Raw genomic sequence first — 10268 nt, forward strand, 5'->3', positions numbered from 1 at the left:
TTTTCTGGAGAAATTCCAACAAAAAGGGTGCAGCGATTGCTGAGATGGGAGTTCTTGAGCTCTTCAGCCCTTTCAGCAGTTCTCCTTCAGTGCTACCTTCTGCTTTCCAACCACATTGGGAGGAAGTGCTATTTGTTAAAACCTTCACACAACCACTGGTTAGGAAAAGTAAGTTCAAAGTTTAGAGATTTTCTCTTCCAAATCTTCTCTGGTCCAAGTTTCAAAGAAATTTTAATTGCAAAGAAAATCTTAAAGTCTCCCTTAGGGGAGAGGATTTTACAGTCATAACGGTCTCACTCTTCAGTAATTCTTTTCCAAATATGGAATATTCATGCTTTGTCTACGTGGATACAATGCTTTAATTGGCCTTTTAAAATGTAGGTTCTGATGGGAGGTGAAATCATGTGAATTCCTGCAGATCTGGATATTTTCATGGTGCCACCTGACCCAGAACTTGGAGAAACTTCCTCCTAATCCCACAGAGCCCGTGAATGACACAAAGGCCTTGCCAGTGCCTGGTGCTAAAGGCAGTCAGGAGAATGCCTTGGCAAGAAGCATCACTGTGAATGGTTCCTGGACAGATAAGTCAAGCCCTAGTCCCAGCTGAGTGAATAGGAGCTCTGCCATTGACTTCACAGGTGCCAGGATTTGGCCCATAGACATTATAGATAGCAAAGACCCATCCACGTGGGTAGGCAATGGCATGTCCTCCATCACCCAGGGTTTGTGCAGCCTAGTTTTAGGTCTTTGGTGCCGGGGCTCCCAGTCCTGCCCTGGGACAACTCTGCCACCATCCAAGAGGTCAAACAGTCAGGACAGCTGTTCTACTATGCAACCTCCATTCTCCCTCTCTCAGTCTCATCACGTTCGGAAGGCTCCTCTTCCCCTCACTGCTCACACAGCGCAGTACAGATTTAGCTCTGCTCATCTCCTTTTGTCATCCTCTCCTGGTCCTTAATCATTGTTGCTGCTCTTCTCGGAACTCGCTTGTCCAGACAGTAATGAGCAAGGCATCCAATGCATTGTCCCAGGGGAGCAGTACAGAGAGACTATTGCTCCTGTTTTCCGGTGCTGGTGCCTATGTCTCTCATGCACCCGTGTCCGTGTCCATGTCCATGTTTGTGCTGAGCAACTTGCTCCAGCTCCAGTTCATCTCCACCAGCGCAAGCTCTACCATAAAGGTGCTGGCAGGCACTGGAGTTTCCACCACTGTCTTGTCTAACCCAGCTCAAAGCAAAGTGGACAACACTGAACCTTAAACATCTGCAACACCAGTGACTTGTCTGCACTAGAGCTCACATCATCAGAGCCAGACTGTGCCAGTGCAATGGTGCGAAGTATGGACAAGGCCAAAGAGCAAAGAACCTAGTTCACATCCCAGCTGATGCCTCAATGGGTCCCTTGGGAAGTGACCTCAGGCTCTGGTGGCCAGCCTTCATTGGCTGCAACATCGATAGCATCTCTTTGTGAGGGCCTGAGGAATCAGCAGGCAGGGCTGGATGGGAAGAGTCCCAAGCAGAGGCAGGAGGCTCCCTGAGTCCTAATGGTGAGCTGGGGAGTAACAGCTATACATCCATACCTGCCAAATTGGTTGGATCCATAATTAAAACCAGAACAAAACAGATTGTGAGCAGATACAGTCTCACCAGCACAAAGTGCTCTAATCTGTTAAGAGCTCTTGTCAGTGAAGTAGTGGATCGAGGAGAACCAAGTGACAATGTTTTTAGACTTTCAAAAGACATTTGACAAGGTCCCACACAAGAGGCTACTGAGGCTAAATTGTCATAGGGGAGAGGCAAAGTATTGGCACAGGCCAATCCACCTAGAAGACAGAAAGCAAAGGGCAGGGAGAAATGGTCACTTTTTTTCATGTCAGAAAGTTAAAGTGGGGCGACAAGGTGCCGTGCTAGCACCTGTGTTGTTTAACATATTTATAAGTGATCTGGAAAGAAGGTGAGCAGGGAAGGGCCAAATTCCACAGATGACACAAAGTTATGTAGTCAGGACTAGAGAGACCTGTGAAGAACTGAGAGAGACCAAACATAGCCAAGGAAATGGACGACACAGTGGCAAATGGAATTCCGTGTCAATAAATACCAAGTAATGAACACTGGATGGGACGGGAGCTGGGTGCCATTGCAGACAGCAATGGAGATCTCTGTTCAATGCACAGCTGCAGGCAAGAGGGTGTGCCAAGAACGAGGTGCAGAATAACACAGAGAATGGTATGGATCCTGTAGGCAGCACTGGGCCTCCCATCACACACGAAGTGGCCCAGAGTTCAGGGAGGTCAGAGAAGGGCGACAAGAACAATCAAGGCTGAGAAATATCTGCTTTGGGGAGAGCTGGCAGAGATTGGGATTGGTACCTTCGAGATGGGACAGATGAAAAGGGGCAGAAGTCCATGTAATCCTGGGTGGGGCAGAGCAGTTATAAAGGGGGCATCTGTTCTCCCTGTCCCAGAGCACAGGTACCAGGGAACAGTCAGTGAAACTGACAAGTGGGAAATTCAAAACTGAAAATATTTCCTTTATCACACATCATGTAATTAGCCTGCCACTCTCTGCCACTGTATGCTGCTGAAGCTGAGAATTTAGCTAGATTCCAAAAGGGATTAGATGTTAATGGATAAGAATACCCAGAGTTTGCATAATTAACAGCACCACAAATTCTGGCAAGGATATTAAACCTCATGCTTCGTGGCTTACACCCACCTAACTATTAGAGACCAGGGTGAGACCCAATGTGGGAGCAGATTACACCACATCTGCTACAGTGTGGTTCTTAAACCTTCTTCTGCAGCACTTGATGCTGCCACTGTCAGAGACTGGACATTAGGCTAGATGGACTTGGGATCTGAGTCACTCTATCTATGGCTACCTACGCTGGAGGGGAGGGAAGGGGGAGTAAAGACTTTGCTGCCCTGATTCAGCCCAAAGAGGTTTCAGGTGTTTATCTACACAGCAATGGGCAGCTCACAGCAACACTCACATGCATGGGTCAGGGCTTCCTGTTCCTCCCTGTCTTCCCCCTTGTCCATCCCACTGCTCCAGCTTCTGCACAATGCCGCAGGAATTAAACAGGGATTTGCAAGATCACAGAGTTCTGATTTAAAAGGTGAAATATGGCCAGCAAGGCCCCACCTGCTCCGACCCCTCTGGGGGATCAAAGGCAGCCCAGCAGCTAAAGAGTGAGAGCAGGGGCCTCACTAACAGCAAATTCTCTTTGCTCAAGGTTCCTGGGCTTTAAAGATTTCTCTGTTAAGGATGAAGGTGGCTTTAGGTTCCCAAAAGGAGGCCAATGAGATCCCAGTGACTGATCAGTGCAATCTCTCTGTGATGTGCTTCCACAATCCCATAAATCAATAGGGTTGCTCCATTCTCCCAGCCAGTGGCAGAGAGAAGGCAAGGGAGGATGAGCTCCTGGAGTGCCAAAGAAGAGCCAGGAGCCACACAGCCCTATCCCACCCCTTTGTGTCATCTAGTACACTGCTGTCAGGACTATAAAATGGCAAGTGAACATTAGAGGAGGGCAAAAGAGCTAGAGGGCCATGCCTAGCGAGGAGGAGAAAGGTGCTGCTTTCTCGGAGCTTCCAGGGGAAAGCATGCCCCTGCTACAACCCTGGACCTGCAGGGAGCACGTGGGGTAGAAGGCACCTGCATATTGGGACAGGGTTGGGTATCCATTTACAGCTTTGCATTCCTCAGTGCCCAGCGCTCCATCCCCGCCCCCCAGATATATGGGGATGGCTTGCACAGAAACCAAGGGAGAAATCTGGTCTTTCAGCAGCAGCTGACCTAGCTGTCACCATCACCGACTTGCATGTTCAGCGTAACTAGGGTGACCAAATGTCCTGATTCTATAGGGACAGTCCCAATATTTGGGCCTTTTTCTCATATAGGCTTCTATTACCCCCCACCTCCTGTTCCAATTTTTCACACTTGCTATCTGGTCACCCTAAGCACAACAGTCTCGCATTCAGCATCACTCATGAGGAGTCGGTTCCCTTTGGGCCACTGCAGTTCCTGCCTTCAGCCACCCCCTCATGGGCTTCACTCCCAGCCCCAATACTAAGGTGAACAGCAAGTACACAGCTGATACATGGAGTGTCATCATTGGAATCTGCCACTAATATCACAAGGGGGCTGAATGGTAGGGAGGGGCAGGGCAGCTGACACCTCTGCCAGCAACTGTTTCTGGCCATCTGAAGACTAAGGGCTTGTCTACACCGGCAATTTACAGCGCTGCAACTTTCTCGCTCAAGGGTGTGAAAAAGCACCCCGAGCGCAGCAAGTTTCGGTGCTGTAAAGTGCCAGTGTAGACAGTGCCCCAGCGCTGGGAGCCACACCTCTCGTGGAGGTGGGCTTTTTAGAGTGCTGGAAGAGCTCTCTCCCAGCTCTGCACCACAACCACACAGGACATTAAAGCGACTGTAGACTAACCCTACGGCAGACACCACTGCATCAGCGCCATTAGGATCTGGCTGGGCTATTACCTGGCTATCACTAGTCTGGTGAACAGTCCCCTAGCCGAGTCCCAGCAGCCTCCTCCCTCTGCTGTTGCCAGTTCCCATGCACAGTGCTCCTAGGTGACTCAGCCTCAGGCTTGGAGCAGGACAGCAGTGGTGTCAGAGCCTCTTAAGCCTCCATGCTGCAGAATTCCTCCAAAGACTATCCCCCAGGTTGGAGGGATGGGACACCCAGAGCCTAGAGATGGGGAGGGGCAGACACTGATGGAGGCACTGGAACAGATGCAAACTGCTGTGGGAACATAAAGTGACCCATTGCAGTCAGGAAGGAGACCTTGGGGCTCAGCAGCTAAAGCTTTATTCAGAGGCTGAAGAACAGACCTTCCTTCAGAGCCAACCGATTCCAAAAGCCCAAGGCATACAGAGCTCAGGATCATAAGTTGCACTCCTCCCAACCCATATGCCCACATCGCACTAAAGGAGTGGCCAGGAGACCCCACAACAGGGCAAGGAAGGGGAATAGAGCCTTCACCCTGAGCTCTCTTAAGCATGCTCTGCCAGTGGATCTGGACAGTGCTGGGCCAGCCCCACCTCCTGCTGCCCACAATCCTTTGCTGTCTGGGGATGCTTTCCTTCTCAACATTTCCCCCGTCCATATAAAGCCATTTCCCAGATGGTCTGGGTGTAATGGCAGAAATAAGTAAGCGGAAAGAAAACGTGCGAGCTCTAGGCTGACTGGAATCAGGGCAAGCAGAATGAAGGCCGACGGCCAGGATAAATAAATATCCTCACAGGAGTTAAGGGACAGATTAAAATAAAAACACAAAATGGAATTCTTACCTCTTGACAAATGCAGAGGGAATTGGGTTCTTTTAATCAAATGTTTGGCAGATGTATGAATTATTTATAATTCAATATTATGTGGTTAAATGGAAAATTCAAGATGTTCACAGCTTTCTTGTCTGCAGCTCCCCACCTCCCATGAAAATTCCCCCAAATTCCTACGGAGAATAACAAGTGGGTATTACAAAGCTGGCTGGGTTCAAAGCAAGTTCCCTCAATCTACTGCTCAGGTTTCAAGGTCAGACTCACTCAATCCTCTGCTTTAAATAAATATTACAGCAGGCACACAGCACTCCTGAAGAGGTCTTGCTGCTGCTGACTCTTCTTCCCCATACATTTAAGTGCTCTCAGAAATCTAGCTCCTGGAAATCGCTCTCAACCCTATGACAGGAGATAAATGACCTCTTTTTCTACTGCATATTGTCACGGAGTCCCCGGGCGATGCTCTGGAATTGCTCCCCACCAAGCCAGGCAGGACTTTGCGGAGCTTCCTCTCCCTTGGAGCAGACTTGTTCAGGGCAAGAAGCTCACATGGATTCACCTCCTGGGTCTCTCCTTGGAGCATTCAGCATCCTCTGCCCCTCCGTGCGCTTCCCACAGCGAGCCCGCCCAGGCGGGGTCCTGGGGAAGCCAGAGGGTCCTGCACCCTCACTTTGCAGTCAGACGTGACTCTCAGCCAGACCTAAAACAGAGGTTTATTTGATGACAGGAACAGGGTCTAAAACAGAGCTTGTAGATACAGCAAACCAGACCCCTCGGCCGGGTCCACTCTGGGGGCAGTGAGCCAGACACCCACGTCTGCCCTCAGTCAGTTCCAGACTAATAACCCCCCCCAGCCCCTCCTCTCTGCTCAGCTCCTTTCCCCGGCCAGGAGGTCACCTGATCCCTTTGTCTCCAACACCTTCAGCTGGCACTTTTGCAGAGGAGGGGCCCAGGACATCAGTTGCTAGGAGACAGAGTGCCAGGCATTTAGGTGCACTGGTCCTTTGCTCTGCCAGATACTTAAGAACTGCCATGGGGACACTGAGGCACCAACACAGTATTCAGAAAAAAAATTAAGAACATTCCTAGTTCACCACATCTCTCCCCCCTTCAAGACCGAACTGAGCGAGGTCACTCCAGCCAGTGACCTGGGGAAGTTCGAACCCACCAACGTTCCCATAGATGCCCCAGCATCTCTCCCACTCCTTGGTGTGAGTTACACCAGAACCAGTCCAGTCTCACACCCTCCCTTAGGTCGAGTGTGCTTGATGGCACTCACAGGCTGCATGTGGGAAGGTTTATGCGGCTTGAACCCTTTTGCTACCCCAATACCCCTGGGGTTCAAACTGGGACGGGGTCTTCTCCCAGCACTCTGGGCTGCGATTCAGGCTCCCTTGGTTAAGAGCTTTCATCTTGGCCTTGGCCAGCCCTGGGCTTGGGCAGCCGCTCCCCACCTAGTGGCCCAGATACAACACCTCTGCCATCCCCAACTTACACTTTCCAGCTTTTAATGTCAGTCCCACCTCCTTGAGGCAGTCCAGTCCCCTCTTCACCCAGGACATCTGTTCCTCCCAGGTCTGGCTAAAGATGCACGTTATCTGTGTTTGCCAGGTCCAAGTTCTCCATCCCCCTCAGCTTGTCTAGAATCTCCCCAGGCCTAGGCATGGGGTCAGCATCGGACACCGTGATGGCTTTAAGCTTCTGATAGCCCCCACAAAACCAGATCATCCTGTCTACCTTGGGGATCAGCCCCAAGGGTGAGGCCCATGGGCTGTAAAACAGCTGGATCACATTTAAAGCCAGCAGGTCCTCGATCTCTCTCTCCAGGTTCTGGGCTGCTTTCCCAGTGACTCTGAACGGGGAACACCTGATGGGGAGATTGGCTCCCACCTCAGGGAAGAGATCCCCCTGGGGGTCTTCCCTCTTCTCCTCCCAATCCTTCTCTTTCAGGTCCAGGGGTCCCCTCACTCTCCTCCCATCCAGCAGCTCAAAAGGGAAGAACCCTGTGGATTCCTGGGGCACCACCAGCTGCCTCGCGATTCCTCCCATTTCTACTTCTCCTTGGGGAGCCCATTCCCGGTACAGGAATCCCTTCTCCCGCAGGACTCTGTCCGTGCAGCCTTCCCCAAGGGGGTTTGCAGCGCTGTGGCCAGCAAGTTCCCTCAGCTTCTCCAAGGAGGGATCCCTCTGCAGCTCGGTCTGGAATTCAGCTGCTGGGGCAGGGAGTGGGGACCTGCTCCCTCTTGCTGGCTGGGCCTGGGGTCACAGCCCCCCTGAGCCCTGTCCCTGGTAGCTCCCTCCCTGCTGTGTAATCACTTCCCAGCAGCACGTCTGGACCAGGCAAATCTGGTTGGCAGCTGACCTGTCCTGCCTGGGTGTCCCCCCACTCAGCTGGGGTCTCAGCTCCCCCCCGTGCTCAGCGCTGCCCTTGCTGTCCCAATGGAGACAGGCAGCGAGCTGCTTGCTTTGGTCACAGCATCAGAGCCAGCGTGAGCTCTGGTGTGCAGGGGGGCGGGAAGCATCTCTCCCTCCCACTCAGCCCCAGGGGGCTGGTTACAGGTAGGCAGGTATCCTGAGCCCAGCAGCCCCTGCCCCCTGCCAGTCAGGTCATTTGCATTTTCACTGACTATTTCCATCCTAACCAATTGATTCCCTGGATTTGAATTCAAACCCTTGGCCGCTACAGGAGCAGGGCCTGGATCCTGTCCCAAAGAGACACAGTCACCCCCCAACAGGGCCTCCCAGCTGATATCCTGGAGAACTACCAGCCAGCCCAACCTCTCCTGGGTCTGCACAGGGATCTGGGCCATAGGCAGAGCGAGAGGCTTCAACCTGGGGACCTTCACCCAGGTCCCACAGCCCCTCAGCATCTGCAGCTGCACCACCCCAGTTCTCCCGGTCCCAGGGTCTCGTAACCCCAGACATGTTTCCCCACTCACCCCTGGGAAGCCTCCTATGTTTCTCTGCTCCACCATTGCCAGTCCATACTGCTGCTGCTTCTCCTGCAGTTTTTCATCAGGCTCTTGCCCTCTCTCATGGTCCTCTCGCTCTCTCGGACTCTGCTCCCATTCCATCCGTCTCAGATCCTCTGATGGGGAACCCAATCGTGAAGACTCTCGTCTGGTTGGGGACCAGACTCTCGAGGATGTCTGGCTGCTGCTCCAGCCGCTCCCAGATCCTCTTGTGACCCCATCTGGTTCAGGAATCTGCTCCTCAGAGCAGTCCTCTTCCTCCAACTGCACGATTAACTGTGCCTTGGTGAACTTCCTCATGCGTAACCCTCTCTTTGTGCACAGGATCACAATGTCCTTCTTAAGGAGATGGTGATAGGCCATCACTTCACCGTTCCAAAGTGGCTCTGGACTCACAGGCCTGTTGCTCTTGGCTCCCCCATGGTTTCCAGGAAGAACCCCTGGTGTGCCAGCCCTTCTCGTGATCACCACCTCTTTGCCAGAGTCAAGCTGCAGACACCTCCGCCCCTTGGACTGCTCCTGCAATCCCCAGGGGAACCCTGTTACTGCAAAAATCCTTCTCTCACCCAGGGTTGAGCGGCAAGCTCCTCTGCCCCTAAGACTGCTCGCTGCAGTCCTCAGGGGGACCCCGTTACTCCAACAGTCCTTCTCGCTTATCACACACTCCCAGAGGTTAACTGCCCCCTGAAACCGTCCCTCTCTGAGCCTTCAGCGCGCCTGGTCCTCATTATCTCCCGCTTCTTTTACTGCTCCCCAGTCACTTACTGCAAGAAACGCCATTCACGGGGTGCAGTACATCCCACCGCTGCCACCCATTGTCACAGAGTCACCGGGCGATGCTCTGGAACTGCTCCCCACAAAGCCAGGTAGGACTTTGGGGAGCCTCCTCTCCCTTGGAGCAGACTTGTTCAGGGCAAGAAGCTCATACGTCGTCACCTCCTGGATCTCTCCTTGGAGCATTCAGCATCCTCTGCCCCTCCATGCGCTTCCCACGGTGAGCCCACCCAGGCGGGGTCCTGGGGAAGCCACAGGGTCCTGCACCCCAACTTTGCAGTCAGACGTGACTGTCAGCCAGCCAGTAAAACAGAGGTTTATTCGATGACAGGAGCAGGGTCTAAAACAGAGCTTGTAGATACAGAGAACCGGACCCCTCAGCCGGGTCCATTCTGGGGGGCAGTGAGCCAGACCCCCACGTCTGCACTTCACTCCTCGACCCCAGCCAGCTCCAGATTAACAACTGTGATGGAGTAGGGGCTGTCTGCATGAGGGATGGGAGAGCTGGGGATGTCTTTAGGTGAGGGACAGGATCTTTAAGCCTGTAACCTGAGCCGGGTGGGGGGGGAGGGGGTCAGCACCTTGGCCTGGGAAGCTGGACAAAGGAATCGGCCGGCTGGAGGAGGGGCAGTTCAGTTTCGGTTTTGGGCTGGATAAGGGGAATTCAGGGGATCCTATGCTGGACCCAGGCACCCTGAAGCTCCAGAAGGACTCAATTGAGGGGTCCTGACTGTGCCTGCAAGCTCTGCTGTAACCTGCATTCCTGTTGTCCAATAAACCTTCTGTTTTACTGGCTGGCTGAGAGTCACTGTCCCAGGAAGAGGGGTGCAGGACCAGACCCCCCCCCATACTCCGTGACAACTGGTGGCAGCAGCGGGAGATACTGCACCCCGTGGACGACGCTTCCTGCAGTAAGTGACTGGGGAGCAGTAAAGCGAAGGGACGATTTTAGGGGTGATTAACCCCTGGGAGAGTGTGCCCAGTGAGAAGGACTTTGCAGTAACAGGGTCCCCCAGGGGATTGCAGTGAGCGGTCCCAGGAGCGGAGGAGTCTGCAGCTCGACCCTGGCAGAGAGGTGGTGACCTCAAGAAGGGCTGGTGCACTGGGGGTCTCCCTGGAAACCGTGGGGAGCGGCGAGCACCCCGGCCTGTGAGTGGCCAGCAGGAAGATGTATGCCAAGCGGTGCAAGTGTGACCTGGTGGAGCTGTGCAAGCAGAGGGGGCTGCGCA

The sequence above is a fragment of the Gopherus flavomarginatus genome, chromosome 11, assembly GCF_025201925.1.
Source record: "Gopherus flavomarginatus isolate rGopFla2 chromosome 11, rGopFla2.mat.asm, whole genome shotgun sequence".
Taxonomy (NCBI): domain Eukaryota; kingdom Metazoa; phylum Chordata; order Testudines; family Testudinidae; genus Gopherus; species Gopherus flavomarginatus.